The following is a 15,442-nucleotide window of genomic DNA, read 5'->3' as shown; positions in this document are numbered from 1 at the left end:
CACGTCTGCCACGCTGATCCAGGGGTGTGTACTTAGTTCCCTCCTGTACTCCCTGTTCACTAATGACTGCATGGCCAGGCATGACTCCAACATCATCATTAAGTTTGCTGACGACACAACAGTGGTATGCCTGATCACCAATAGCGATGAGACGGCCTATAGGGAGGAGGCCAGAGAACTGGCAGTGTGGTGCCAGAACAACAACCTCTCCCTCAATGTGATGAAGACTAAGGAGCTGATCATGGACTACAGGAAAAGGTGGGCCGAACAGGCCCCCATTAACATTATCGGGGCTGTAGTGGAGAGGGTCGAGTTTCAAGTTCCTTGGTGTCCACATCACCAACGAATTATCATGGTCCAAACATACTAAGACAGTCGATAAGAGGGCACAACAAAACATTTTCCCCTTCAGGAGACTGTAAAGATTCGGCATGGTTCCCCAGATCCTCAAAAGGTTCTACAGCTGCACCATTGAGAGCATCCTCACCGGTTGCATCACCGCCTGGCATGGAAACTGCCAGGCGGTGCTCATAAAATTTACATTGACCCCCCCCCCCCTTTTGTACACTCGCTGTTTGTTTGTTACCTATGCATAGTCACTTTGCCCCCACCTACATGTACAGATTACCTCAACTAGCCCGTACCCCTGCACACTGACTCAGTACCGGTGCCCCCTGTATATAGCTGGGTTATTGTTATTCTATTGTTACTTTTTATTATTACCTTTTATTTTAGCCTACTTGGTAAATATGATCTTCTTCTTGAACAGCACTGTTGGTTATAAAGGTTAAGTAAGCATTTCACTGTAAAGTCTATACCTGTTGTATTCAGCATTTCACTGTAAAGTCTACACCTGTTGTATTCAGCATTTCACTGTAAAGTCTACACCTGTTGTATTCAGCATTTCACTGTAAAGTCTACACTTGTTGTATTCAGCATTTCACTGTAAAGTCTACACCTGTTGTATTCAGCATTTCACTGTAAAGTCTACACTTGTTGTATTCAGCATTTCACTGTAAAGTCTACACTTGTTGTATTCGGCACATGTGACAAATAAAATTGGATTTGAAACAATGGAAAGAAAGAGGGAGGTTGGTTCAGCATTCAACCTTACAGAACATATCTCTTCCTTATAGGACTGAACAATGTGAATCGGTCCAACACAAAGACGGAGAATGACGAAAAAGATGGAACGACTAAGATTACAGCACAATCAGCTTTGAAGAGGTATCAGACATGGGCAAGTGATGTGAGAGGAAAATGTAGAAAACAGTGTACGAATTAGAGAGGTGTTCAGTTTGAAACAAATGGAAAAGGGGGCAAAGACAGAAGTAAAGAAGGAAAGAAGGATAAATTGAGATGGATTGAGAGAATGCTTTTCCAATATCAGATAATATCATTGGCAGCTCTTCGTACAACTGCTTAGCCCAGACCAAATACAGTCATGGTTGTATTTGTTTACCTGTTGTTTATTTGTTTGTTGACCTTTAGCTCCATAGTAACCAAGACAGAGAATGGTGATCCAGAGGAACAGCGAGGGAAGCCCAGTGCACCATGGGATGAGAATGCCCCACAATGGTACAGTACTGTCTTTGCTCTAGGATGGATTGTATTGGTCATGTCGGACATGTACACATTACAATAGTTATTCCTGCTATGTGTTTGCATTGGTTACATCATTAATATTTGGTGGATTAAACATCAGCACACACACACGCACATCTGGAGAAAATAGTGAGACAGGCAGGAGAGGGATGGCAGCTAGGTTGAAGTAGATTTCCTTGTTGACTCACGACAACAACTGAGGAACAGAGCAAAGCACACATTGTAGGATGCTAAACATAGAAAACCCTCCCTGTTATGCTGGTGAATGAGGACCCAAAAGCGACTTAACGAAAACAGAGTCTTTATTCCAGTATATGACAAAAGTAATAATCCTGGATATATCAAGGAGAAAACAAAACAGGAAAAACTTAAATCCACTCGTAGTAGCGAGGACTGACTGGAGACTCGACCATAGACTGCAGGTTGCTTCGGGAAGGCACCGACCGTAGCAGACTAAGACACCTGCTCACACGCAGCATCTGAAGAAGACAAAACACGACAGGGCGCGACAAGGACACAGAACAGCGAACATCATACAAGGATCCGACAAGGACAGAAGCGGAAAACAGAGGGAGAAATAGTGGCTCTAATCAGAGGGCAAAATAGGGGACAGGTGTGAAAAGAGTAAATGAGGAACAGCTGGGAGCAGGAACGGAACGATAAGGAGAGAGAGCGAGAGAGGGAGAGAGGGAGGGGAAGAGAGGGATAGAAAGAGGGAAAGAACCTAATAAGACCAGCAGAGGGAAACGAATAGAAGGGAAGCACAGAGACAAGACATGATAACCAATGACAAAACATGACAGTACCCCCCCACTCACCGAGCGCCTCCTGGCGCACTCGAGGAGGAACCCTGGCGGCAACGGAGGAAATCATCAATCAGCGAACGGTCCAGCACGTCCCGAGATGGAACCCAACTCCTCTCCTCAGGACCGTAACCCTCCCAATCCACTAAGTACTGGTGACCACGTCCCGAGAACGCATGTCCATGATCCTTCGTACCTTGTAAATAGGTGCGCCCTCGACAAGGACGGGGGGGGGGAAGACGAACGGGGGCGCGAAGAAAGGGCTTGACACAGGAGACATGGAAGACAGGGTGGACGCGACGAAGATGTCGCGGAAGAAGCAGTCGCACAGCGTGGGATTGATGACCTGGGAGACACGGAACGGACCAATGAACCGCGGAGTCAACTTACGAGAAGCTGTCGTAAGGGGAAGGTTACGAGTGGAAAGCCACACTCTCTGGCCGCGACAATACCTAGGACTCTTAATCCTACGTTTATTGGCGGCTCTCACAGTCTGCGCCCTGTAACGGCAAAGTGCAGCCCTCACCCTCCTCCAGGTGCGCTCACAACGTTGGACAAACGCCTGAGCGGAGGGAACGCTGGACTCGGCGAGCTGGGACGAGAACAGAGGAGGCTGGTACCCCAGACTACTCTGAAACGGAGATAGCCCGGTAGCAGACGAAGGAAGCGAGTTGTGAGCGTATTCTGCCCAGGGGAGCTGTTCTGCCCAAGACGCAGGGTTTCTAAAAGAAAGGCTGCGTAATATGCGACCAATCGTCTGATTGGCCCTTTCTGCTTGACCGTTAGACTGGGGATGAAAACCGGAAGAGAGACTGACGGAAGCACCAATCAAGCGACAGAACTCCCTCCAAAACTGTGACGTGAATTGCGGACCTCTGTCTGAAACGGCGTCTAACGGGAGGCCATGAATACTGAACACATTCTCAATGATGATTTGTGCCGTCTCCTTAGCGGAAGGAAGCTTAGCGAGGGGAATGAAATGTGCCGCCTTAGAGAACCTATCGACAACCGTAAGAATCACAGTCTTCCCCGCAGACGAAGGCAGACCGGTAATGAAGTCTAAGGCGATGTGAGACCATGGTCGAGAAGGAATGGGAAGCGGTCTGAGACGACCGGCAGGAGGAGAGTTACCTGACTTAGTCTGCGCGCAGTCCGAACAAGCAGCCACGAAATGGCGCGTGTCACGCTCCTGAGTAGGCCACCAAAACCGCTGGCGAATAGAAGCAAGTGTACCCCGAACGCCGGGATGGCCAGCTAACTTGGCAGAGTGAGCCCACTGAAGAACAGCCAGACGAGTAGAAACAGGAACGAAAAGAAGGTTACTAGGACAAGCGCGCGGCGACGCAGTGTGAGTGAGTGCTTGCTTAACCTGTCTCTCAATTCCCCAGACAGTCAACCCGACAACACGCCAGCCAGGAAGAATCCCCTCGGGATCGGTAGAAGCCACAGAAGAACTAAAGAGACGGGATAAGGCATCAGGCTTGGTGTTCTTATTACCCGGGCGATAAGAAATCACAAACTCGAAACGAGCGAAAAACAACGCCCAACGAGCTTGACGTGCATTAAGTCGTTTGGCAGAACGGATGTACTCAAGGTTCTTATGGTCAGTCCAAACGACAAAAGGAACGGTCGCCCCCTCCAACCACTGTCGCCATTCGCCTAGGGCTAAGCGGATGGCGAGCAGTTCGCGGTTACCCACATCATAGTTGCGTTCCGATGGCGACAGACGATGAGAAAAATAAGCGCAAGGATGGACCTTATTGTCAGACTGGAAGCGCTGGGATAGAATGGCTCCCACGCCCACCTCTGAAGCGTCAACCTCGACAATGAATTGTTTAGTGACGTCAGGAGTAACAAGGATAGGAGCGGACGTAAAATGCTTCTTGAGGAGATCAAAAGCTCCCTGGGCGGAACCGGACCACTTAAAGCACGTCTTGACAGAAGTAAGAGCTGTGAGAGGGCAGCAACTTGACCGAAATTACGAATGAAACGCCGATAGAAATTAGCGAAACCTAGAAAGCGCTGCAACTCGACACGTGACCTTGGAACGGGCCAATCACTGACAGCCTGGACCTTAGCGGGATCCATCTGAATGCCTTCAGCGGAAATAACAGAACCGAGAAATGTGACAGAGGAGACATGAAAGGCGCACTTCTCAGCCTTCACGTAGAGACAATTCTCCAAAAGGCGTTGGAGTACACGTCGAACGTGCTGAACATGAATCTCGAGTGACGGTGAAAAAATCAGGATATCGTCAAGGTAGACAAAAACAAAGATGCTCAGCATGTCTCTCAGTACATCATTAACTAATGCCTGAAAAACAGCTGGAGCATTAGCGAGACCGAACGGCAGAACCCGGTACTCAAAATGCCCTAACGGAGTGTTAAACGCCGTTTTCCACTCGTCCCCCTCTCTGATGCGCACGAGATGGTAAGCATTACGAAGGTCCAACTTAGTAAAGAACCTGGCTCCCTGCAGAATCTCGAAGGCTGACGACATAAGGGGAAGCGGATAACGATTCTTAACCGTTATGTCATTCAGCCCTCGATAATCCACGCAGGGGCGCAGAGTACCGTCCTTCTTCTTAACAAAAAAAAAACCCCGCTCCGGCGGGAGAGGAAGAAGGCACTACGGTGCCGGCGTCGAGAGAAACAGACAAATAATCCTCGAGAGCCTTACGTTCGGGAGCCGACAGAGAGTATAGTCTACCCCGAGGGGGAGTGGTCCCCGGAAGGAGATCAATAATACAATCATACGACCGGTGAGGAGGAAGGGAGTTGGCTCTGGACCGACTGAAGACCGTGCGCAGATCATGATATTCCTCCGGCACTCCTGTCAAATCACCAGGTTCCTCCTGAGAAGAGGGGACAGAAGAAACAGGAGGGATAGCAGACATTAAACACTTCACATGACAAGAAACGTTCCAGGATAGGATAGAATTACTAGACCAATTAATAGAAGGATTATGACATACTAGCCAGGGATGACCCAAAACAACAGGTGTAAAAGGTGAACGAAAAATCAAAAAGGAAATGGTCTCACTGTGGTTACCAGATACTGTGAGGGTTAAAGGTAGTGTCTCATATCTGATACTGGGAGAAGACTACCATCTAAGGCGAACATGGGCGTGGGCTTCCCTAAATGTCTGAGAGGAATGTCATGTTTCCGAGCCCATGCTTCGTCCATAAAACAACCCTCAGCCCCAGAGTCTATCAAGGCACTGCATGAAGCAGCCGAACCGGTCCAGCGTAGATGGACCGACATGGTAGTACAGGATCTTGATGGAGAGACCTGAGTAGTAGCGCTCACCAGTAGCCCTCCGCTTACTGATGAGCTCTGGCTTTACTGGACATGAATTGACAAAATGTCCAGCAGAACCGCAATAGAGGCAAAGGCGGTTGGTGATCCTCCGTTCCCTCTCCTTAGTCGAGATGCGAATACCTCCCAGCTGCATGGGCTCAGTCTCTGAGCCGGAGGAAGGAGATGGTTGCGATGCGGAGAGGGGGAACACCGTTAACGCGAGCTCTCTTCCACGAGCTCGGTGACGAAGATCTACCTGTCGTTCTATGCGGATGGCGAGTGCAATCAAAGAGTCCACACTGGAAGGAACCTCCCGGGAGAGAATCTCATCCTTAACCTCAACGTGGAGTCCCTCCAGAAAACAAGCGAGCAACGCCGGCTCGTTCCAGTCACTAGAGGCAGCAAGAGTGCGAAACTCTATAGAGTAATCCGTTATGGATCGATCACCTTGACATAGGGAAGCCAGGGCCCTAGAAGCCTCCCTACCAAAAACTGAACGATCAAAAACCCGTATCATCTCCTCTTTAAAGTTCAGATAATTGTTAGAACACTCAGCCCTTGCCTCCCAGATAGCTGTGCCCCACTCTCGAGCCCGACCAGTAAGGAGTGAAATGACGTAAGCAATCCGAGCTCTCTCTCTTGAGTATGTGTTGGGTTGGAGAGAGAACACAATATCACACTGGGTGAGAAAGGAGCGGCACTCAGTGGGCTGCCCAGAGTAACATGGTGGGTTATTAACCCTTGGTTCCGGAGACTCGGAAGACCAGGAAGTAGCTGGTGGCACGAGACGAAGACTCTGAAACTGTCCTGAGAGGTCGGAAACCTGAGCGGCCAGGGTCTCAACGGCATGACGAGCAGCAGACAATTCCTGCTCGTGTCTGCCGAGCATTGCTCCCTGGATCTCGACGGCAGTGTTACGAGAATCCGTAGTCGCTGGGTCCATTCTTGGTCGGATCCTTCTGTTATGCTGGTGAATGAGGACCCAAAAGCGACTTAACGAAAACAGAGTCTTTATTCCAGTATATGACAAAAGTAATAATCCTGGATATATCAAGGAGAAAACAAAACAGGAAAAACTTAAATCCACTCGTAGTAGCGAGGACTGACTGGAGACTCGACCATAGACTGCAGGTTGCTTCGGGAAGGCATCGACCGTAGCAGACTAAGACACCTGCTCACACGCAGCATCTGAAGAAGACAAAACACGACAGGGCGCGACAAGGACACAGAACAGCGAACATCATACAAGGATCCGACAAGGACAGAAGCGGAAAACAGAGGGAGAAATAGTGGCTCTAATCAGAGGGCAAAATAGGGGACAGGTGTGAAAAGAGTAAATGAGGAACAGCTGGGAGCAGGAACGGAACGATAAGGAGAGAGAGCGAGAGAGGGAGAGAGGGAGGGGAAGAGAGGGATAGAAAGAGGGAAAGAACCTAATAAGACCAGCAGAGGGAAACGAATAGAAGGGAAGCACAGAGACAAGACATGATAACCAATGACAAAACATGACACTCCCAGCGGCTTCATCAAATTCACTGCTGGAAGCTGTATGTGTGACAGCACAGTGACAGCCAGTTTGTGTCTATACGTCTCCCTCGTTCACAGTAGCCTGGTCCCAGATCTGTTAATACTGTCATGCCAAACAATGACCATAGGAGTTGGCAACACATTATAAACAGATCTGGGACCAGGCCAAGTTCATAGTGTTTGCACAGTAGCATGGAGACAGACACAAAGAGATTGGTATTGGTATTTTATTAGGATCACCATTAGCTGTTGCAAAGCAGCAGCTACTCTTCCTGCGATCCACACAAAACATGAAACATAATACAGAATGACATAATACAGAACAACAATAGACAAGAACAGCTCAAGGACAGAACTACATAAAAAAATTAAAAGGCACACGTAGCCTACATATCAATGCATACACACAAACTATTTTGAGATGGGACTGTGTGGCTCAGTTGGTAGAGCATGGCATTTCCAACACCAGGGTTGTGGGTTTGATTCTCACTGGCGACCACTACTAAGGATTATAGAAATACGACTGGAAGTCGCTCTGGATAAGAGCTTCTGCTAAATGACAAAAATGTAACAGAACTTCATATTCATCTTGTTGAACTTGCAAAGCTGGTCTTCGTACAAATTGCACCCTACTCCCTACATAGTGCAGTACTTTTGACCAGAGCCCTGATGAAAAGTAGTGCACTACATAGGGAATAGGTTGCCATTTCAGACATAGCCACTGTCTTCTGATGATAATTTAGTATTATCCAAGGCTATTTGCATACCAATGAGCTGGTTTCAACATTATTTCATCTCCATTTTGATATGTGTTATCATGGGACTGCTTTTTGCTCCCTCTTTCCCTCTCAGGGGGCTGTGTGTGTGTGTGTGTGTGTGTGTGTGTGTGTGTGTGTGTGTGTGTGTGTGTGTGTGTGTGTGTGTGTGTGTGTGTGCGTGTGTGTGTGTGTGTGTGTGTGTGTGTGTGTGTGTGTGTGTGTGTGTGTGTGTGTGTGTGTGTGTGTGTGTGTGTGTGTGTGTGTGTGTGTGTGTGTGTGTGTGTGTGTGTGTGTGTGTGTGTGTGTGTGTGTGTGTGTGTGTGTGTGTGTGTGTGTGTGTGTGTGTGTGTGTGTGTGTGTGTGTGTGTGTGTGTGTGTGTGTGTGTGCGTGCGTGTGTGCGTGTGCGTGTTGTGTCAGAGGGGCCTTATCTGAAGCTAATGAATGCAGACAGACAGGATGTATGTGAGGCCTGGGGTCACTAACCAGCAGCCATTGGTGTGACCTGTTGCCTTGGCATTTAGATGTATCCTCTGAGACTATGACGTCATCATCCTGCCATTTACTGACGTATCTGTGTCATTGTGGTTATGGCTAGGTGAAGAGGAATGTTGTCGTTTGTATCAGCGTGATGACTAAGGACTATACTTAAGAGTTTGTTTTTGCCAACAGATCATTCACTATATAGATCAATGTATGTATTATTGACAGCGAGCTGCCTGTCCTGATGGTAATTCTGATCAAGTTTCCTTGTTTTCCTCCCCAGTGGACTGTACAACACAGCAAACCAGCGAACCAAGTCGCCCAAATTTCTCAAAGCACGTGGTCGTACCCCTTCAGGAGGCAGCGTGAAGGAAACGTCCCAGAACCCACGCTGGTGTGTAGCCTTCTCCTATGATCTGTCACCTATGACATGTCAACCCACCTCACCTCTCCCCCAATAGCTCAGCTGACACTAGCATGTACTGTCCATCAACTGTCCATGTGTACCTTATGCTCAGGGACGTCATGCATCCCAAAAATCAAAGGGAGCCCAAAGTACGTGATACCTGGGGGGCTGGTCCAGAGGGTAGTTTTTTGCATTTTCAAAACACCTGAAACAGCTTTTTCCTGTAATCTAGAGCCATTATAATTATGCATATTTCTATGTAAATTTTTATTTTATTTTTCTGCATATATAAGCATACCTCTTGAGCTGTCTGTATCCTTCTGACTGGTGTTAATTTTTTTAAAGAAACTAAATATGCTTCTCTGGGTAAAAGATTGAAATGAATGTGAGTCTTATCCAGCACATTTAGTAATTACTTGCTTTTCTAATGTCTACCAACCTTGCCAGCAGGCATGACAGCTAGTTTGAAAGTTAGACAAGCTAGCTACTCTAACTTGATTGATATCCTGAAATGGCTTCTTAGTAGCTAGTTATCAGGTTGGGAGATTGGTAACCTATCTAGGTTAGCTAAAGACAAATTCATCAAATTGATAGGTGGATAGTAGTATTACAGGGAAACACCAACAGGACAAATCTGAGGGGAGATGTGGCCATGTGACTTCTATAGGTATAACACCTGTGCTGGTAGAGATGTGTTCACCTAGCTAACCTTCACCTAGCTAACCGAGGACATTTCACTTGTGCTGCCAATAACTGACAGTTATATGGATTGTCCATATCCTGACCAGCTGTGCTTCTTGTGCAGGTAGAAAGTGAACCTCGGGTAGTGGCAGAAGAGGAGAGGAGGAGACAGGACTCGGGTAGTGGCAGAAGAGGAGAGGAGGAGACAGGACTCGGGTAGTGGCAGAAGAGGAGAGGAGGAGACAGGACTCAGGTAGTGGCAGAAGAGGAGAGGACAGGACTCGGGTAGTGGCAGAAGAGGAGAGGAGGAGACAGGACTCGGGTAGTGGCAGAAGAGAAGAGGAGGAGACAGGACTCGGGAGTGGCAGAAGAGAAGAGGAGGAGACAGGACTCGGGTAGTGGCAGAAGAAGAGAGGAGGGGACAGGACTCGGGTAGTGGCAGAAGAAGAGAGGAGGGGACAGGACTCGGGTAGTGGCAGAAGAGGAGAGGACAGGACTCGGGTAGTGGCAGAAGAGAAGAGGAGGAGACAGGACTCGGGTAGTGGCAGAAGAGAATAGGAGGGGACAAGACTTGGGTAGTGGCAGAAGAGGAGAGGAGGGGACAAGACTTGGGTAGCGGCAGAAGAGGAGAGGAGGAGACAATTCTCGGGTAGTGGCAGAAGAGGAGAGGAGGAGACAGAATTTGGGTAGTGGCAGAAGAGGAGAGGAGGAGACAATTCTCGGGTAGTGGCAGAAGAGAAGAGGAGGAGACAGGACTCAGGTAGTGGCAGAAGAGAAGAGGAGGAGACAGGACTCGGGTATTGGCAGAAGAGGAGAGGAGGAGACAGGACTCAGGTAGTGGCAGAAGAGGAGAGGAGGAGACAGAACTCGGGTAGTGGCAGAAGAGGAGAGGATGAGACAGGACTCGGGTAGTGGCAGAAGAGGAGAGGAGGAGACACGACAGGTATTGGCAGAAGAGGAGAGAAGGAGACAGGACTCGGGTAGTGGCAGAAGAGGAGAGGAGGAGACACGACAGGTATTGGCAGAAGAGGAGAGAAGGAGACAGGACTCGGGTAGTGGCAGAAGAGGAGAGGAGGAGACACGACAGGTATTGGCAGAAGAGGAGAGAAGGAGACAGGACTCAGGTAGTGGCAGAAGAGGAGAGGAGGAGACAATTCTCGGGTAGTGGCAGAAGAGAAGAGGAGGAGACAGGACTCAGGTAGTGGCAGAAGAGAAGAGGAGGAGACAGGACTCGGGTATTGGCAGAAGAGGAGAGGAGGAGACAGGACTCAGGTAGTGGCAGAAGAGGAGAGGAGGAGACAGAACTCGGGTAGTGGCAGAAGAGGAGAGGATGAGACAGGACTCGGGTAGTGGCAGAAGAGGAGAGGAGGAGACAGGACTCAGGTAGTGGCAGAAGAGGAGAGGAGGAGACAGAACTCGGGTAGTGGCAGAAGAGGAGAGGATGAGACAGGACTCGGGTAGTGGCAGAAGAGGAGAGGAGGAGACACGACAGGTATTGGCAGAAGAGGAGAGGAGGAGACACGACAGGTAGTGGCAGAAGAGAAGAGGAGGAGACAGGACTCGGGTAGTGGCAGAAGAGGAGAGGAGGGGACAGGACTCAGGTAGTGGCAGAAGAGAAGAGGGAGAGACAGGACTCGGGTAGTGGCAGAAGAGGAGATGAGGAGACAGGACTCGGGTAGTGGCAGAAGAGGAGAGGAGAGGAGAGGAGGGGACAGGACTCAGGTAGTGGCAGAAGAGAAGAGGAGGAGACAGGACTCGGGTAGTGGCAGAAGAGGAGATGAGGAGACAGGACTCGGGTAGTGGCAGAAGAGGAGAGGAGGAGACAGGACTCAGGTAGTGGCAGAAGAGAAGAGGGAGAGACAGGACTCAGGTAGTGGCAGAAGAGAAGAGGATGGGACAGGACTCAGGTAGTGGCAGAAGAGGAGAGGAGGGACAGGACTCAGGTAGTGGCAGACGAGGAGAGGAGGGGACAGGACAGGTAGTGGCAGACGAGGAGAGGAGGGACAAGACTTGGGTAGTGGCAGAAGAGGAGAGGAGGAGACAATTCTCGGACTGGCAGAATTTGGGTAGTGGCAGAAGAGGAGTTTGGGTAGTGGCAGAAGAGGAGAGGAGGGGACAGGACTCAGGTAGTGGCAGAAGAGAAGAGGAGGGGACAGGACAGGTAGTGGCAGAAGAGAAGAGGAGGAGACAGGACTCGGGTAGTGGCAGAAGAGGAGAGGAGGAGACAGGACTCAGGTAGTGGCAGAAGAGGAGAGGAGGAGACAGGACTCGGGTAGTGGCAGAAGAGGAGAGGATGAGACAGGACTCGGGTAGTGGCAGAAGAGGAGAGGAGGAGACAGGACTCAGGTAGTGGCAGAAGAGGAGAGGAGGAGACAGGACTCGGGTAGTGGCAGAAGAGTAAAGGAGGAGACAGGACAGTTAGTGGCAGAAGAGAAGAGGAGGAGACAGGACTCAGGTAGTGGCAGAAGAGGAGAGGAGGAGACAGGACTCAGGTAGTGGCAGAAGAGGAGAGGAGGAGACAGGACTCGGGTAGTGGCAGAAGAGGAGAGGAGGAGACAGGACTCGGGTAGTGGCAGAAGAGGAGAGAAGGAGACAGGACTTGGGTAGTGGCAGAAGAGGAGAGGAGGGGACAGGACTCAGGTAGTGGCAGAAGAGGAGAGAAGGAGACAGGACTTGGGTAGTGGCAGAAGAGGAGAGGAGGGGACAGGACTCAGGTAGTGGCAGAAGAGGAGAGGAGGGGACAGGACTCGGGTAGTGGCAGAAGAGGAGAGGAGGAGACAGGACTCAGGTAGTGGCAGAAGAGGAGAGGAGGAGACAGGACTCGGGTAGTGGCAGAAGAGGAGAGGAGGAGACAGGACTCAGGTAGTGGCAGAAGAGGAGAGGAGGGGACAGGACTCAGGTAGTGGCAGAAGAGGAGAGGAGGAGACAGGACTCAGGTAGTGGCAGAAGAGGAGAGGAGGAGACAGGACTCGGGTAGTGGCAGAAGAGGAGAGGAGGAGACAGGACTTGGGTAGTGGCAGAAGAGGAGAGGAGGGGACAGGACTCAGGTAGTGGCAGAAGAGGAGAGGAGGGGACAGGACAGGTAGTGGCAGAAGAGGAGGAGACAGGACTCGGGTATTGGCAGAAGAGGAGAGAAGGAGACAGGACTTGGGTAGTGGCAGAAGAGGAGAGGAGGGGACAGGACTCAGGTAGTGGCAGAAGAGGAGAGGAGGACAGGACTCGGGTACAGAAGAGAGGAGGAGACAGGACTTGGTAGTGGCAGAAGAGGAGAGGAGGAGACAGGACTCAGGTAGTGGCAGAAGAGAAGAGGAGGAGACAGGACAAGGGTAGTGTGGCAGAAGAGGAGAGGAGGGGACAGGACTCAGGTAGTGGCAGAAGAGGAGAGGAGGAGACAGGACTCGGGTAGTGTCAGAAGAGGAGAGGAGGAGACAGGACTCGGATAGTGGCAGAAGAGGAGAGGAGGAGACAGAACTCGGGTAGTGGCAGAAGAGGAGAGGAGGAGACAGGACTCGGATAGTGGCAGAAGAGAAGAGGAGGAGACAGGACTCAGGTAGTGGCAGAAGATGAGAGGAGGGGACAGGACAGGTAGTGGCAGAAGAGAAGAGGAGGAGACAGGACTCGGGTAGTGGCAGAAGAGGAGAGGAGGAGACAGGACTCGGGTAGTGGCAGAAGAGAGAGGAGGCAGACAGGACTCAGGTAGTGGTAGTGGCAGAAGAGAGAGAGGAGGGGACAGGACTCAGGTAGTGGCAGAAGAGAGAGGAGGAGACAGGACTTGGTAGTGGCAGAAGAGGAGAGGAGGAGACAGGACTCAGGACTAGTGGCAGAAGAGGAAAGGAGGGGACAGGACTCAGGTAGTGGCAGAAGAGAGAAGGGAGAGGACAGGACTCAGGTAGTGGCAGAAGAGGAGAGGAGGGGACAGGACAGGTAGTGGCAGACGAGGAGAGGAGGAGACAGGACTCGGGTAGTGGCAGAAGAGAAGAGGAGGAGACAGGACTCAGGTTGTGGTAGAAGAGACGAGGAGGAGACAGGACTCAGGTAGTGGCAGAAGAGGAGAGGAGGGGACAGGACTCAGGTAGTGGCAGAAGAGAAGAGGAGGAGACAGGACTCAGGTAGTGGCAGAAGAGGAGAGGAGGGGACAGGACTAGTGGCAGGAGAAGAGGAGTGGCAGAAGAGAAGAGGGAGGAGACAGGACTCAGGTAGTGGCAGAAGAGGAGAGGAGGGAGACAGGACTCAGGTAGTGGCAGAAGAGGAGAGGAGGGGACAGGACTCGGGTAGTGGCAGAAGAGGAGAGGAGGAGACAGGACTCAGGTAGTGGCAGAAGAGGAGAGGAGGGGACAGGACTCAGGTAGTGGCAGAAGAGGAGAGGACTCAGGGTGGCAGAAGAGGAGAGGGGAGGGACAGGACTCGGGTAGTGGCAGAGAGGAGGGGACAGGACTCAGGTAGTGGCAGAAGAGGAGACAGAGGAGAAGAGGAGGGACAGGGACTCAGGTAGTGGCAGAAGAGGAGAGGACAGGACTCAAATAGTGGCAGAAGAGTAGAGGACAGGACTCGGGTAGTGGCAGAATAGGAGAGGAGGGGACAGGACTCGGGTAGTGGCAGAAGAGGAGAGTAGAGACAGGACTCAAGTAGTGGCAGAAGTGAAGAGGAGGGGACAGGACTCGGGTAGTGGCAGATAAGGAGAGGAGGGGACAGGACTCGGGTAGTGGCAGAAGAGAAGAGGAGGGGACAGGACTTGGTTAGTGGCAGAAGAGAAGAGGAGGGGACAGGACTCGGGTAGTGGCAGAAGAGAAGAGGAGGAGACAGGACTCAAGTAGTGGCAGAAGAGGAGAGTAGAGACAGGACTCAAGTAGTGGCAGAAGTGAAGAGGAGGGGACAGGACATGACTCGGGTAGTGGCAGAAGAGGAGAGGAGGGGAGGAGACAGGACTCAGGTAGTGGCAGAAGAGGAGAGGACAGGACACAGGTAGTGGCAGAATAGGAGAGAAGGGGACATGACTTGGTTAGTGGCAGAAGAGGAGAGGAGAGACAGGACTCAAGTAGTGGCAGAAGTGAAGAGGAGGGGACAGGACATGACTCAGGTAGTGGCAGAATAGGAGAGGAGGGGAGGAGACAGGACTCAGGTAGTGGCAGAAGAGGAGAGGAGAGACAGGACTCAAGTAGTGGCAGAAGAGGAGAGGAGGAGACAGGACTCAGGTAGTGGCAGAAGAGGAGAGGAGAGACAGGACTCAGGTAGTGGCAGAAGAGGAGAGGACTAGACTCAGGAGGCGGCAGAAGAGAGGAGGACAGGAGAATACATCTATGTTGCTCTTTCAGTAATTTCCCCTTTGAAAAGTACATATATGGGATAATGTTGCCTTCTAGTGGTGTAATGTGGAACTAACTGTAGAGCCTGTACAGTTCTTGCTCCACTATTAGCATTTCACATTATTGTGGGTATGTGTATAACAAAACATGTTTACCTTATAACAGCTGATAATTGTTTCTATACAAGCAGTTAATTACCAAAAATGTCTTTTGAAGACACCCCTGTTTAAATTGCCTTATAAATGTGTCTACACTGTACTGAAGCTACTGCAAAGTTCACAGAGTAGTGTGTTTGTATGAAGTAGACCATTCTAGTAATCAAATACCAGATTTGTACTTCATGTTATTTTAATATGAATGAGTGATAATGGTTAGTCTGGGCTGTGTCTGTTGGGGGGCAGAGATGCAGAATTTCTGGTTAGAAACCCTGAATCAGATTACCCCTAGGGTTTGTGGCCAATGAAGCACTCTCTTTGAATAGATACCAATGATCATAAATCATAGTGGGACAGATGCTCTCACTTTTAAGTCAGAGTCATTCATGTTTAGGTTGATGATTAAAACATGTCAAACTCATC

At 50.3% G+C, this 15,442-nt stretch overlaps 1 pseudogene; it reads left to right on the top strand.

The window, feature by feature from the left end:
• LOC124000468 overlaps positions 1-15,442 on the top strand; it is a 125,427-nt pseudogene that overhangs the window by 96,425 nt on the left and 13,560 nt on the right.

The sequence above is a fragment of the Oncorhynchus gorbuscha genome, linkage group LG16, assembly GCF_021184085.1.
Source record: "Oncorhynchus gorbuscha isolate QuinsamMale2020 ecotype Even-year linkage group LG16, OgorEven_v1.0, whole genome shotgun sequence".
In the NCBI taxonomy this organism is placed as follows: domain Eukaryota; kingdom Metazoa; phylum Chordata; class Actinopteri; order Salmoniformes; family Salmonidae; genus Oncorhynchus; species Oncorhynchus gorbuscha.
This window is presented reverse-complemented; position numbering and strand designations above follow the sequence as displayed.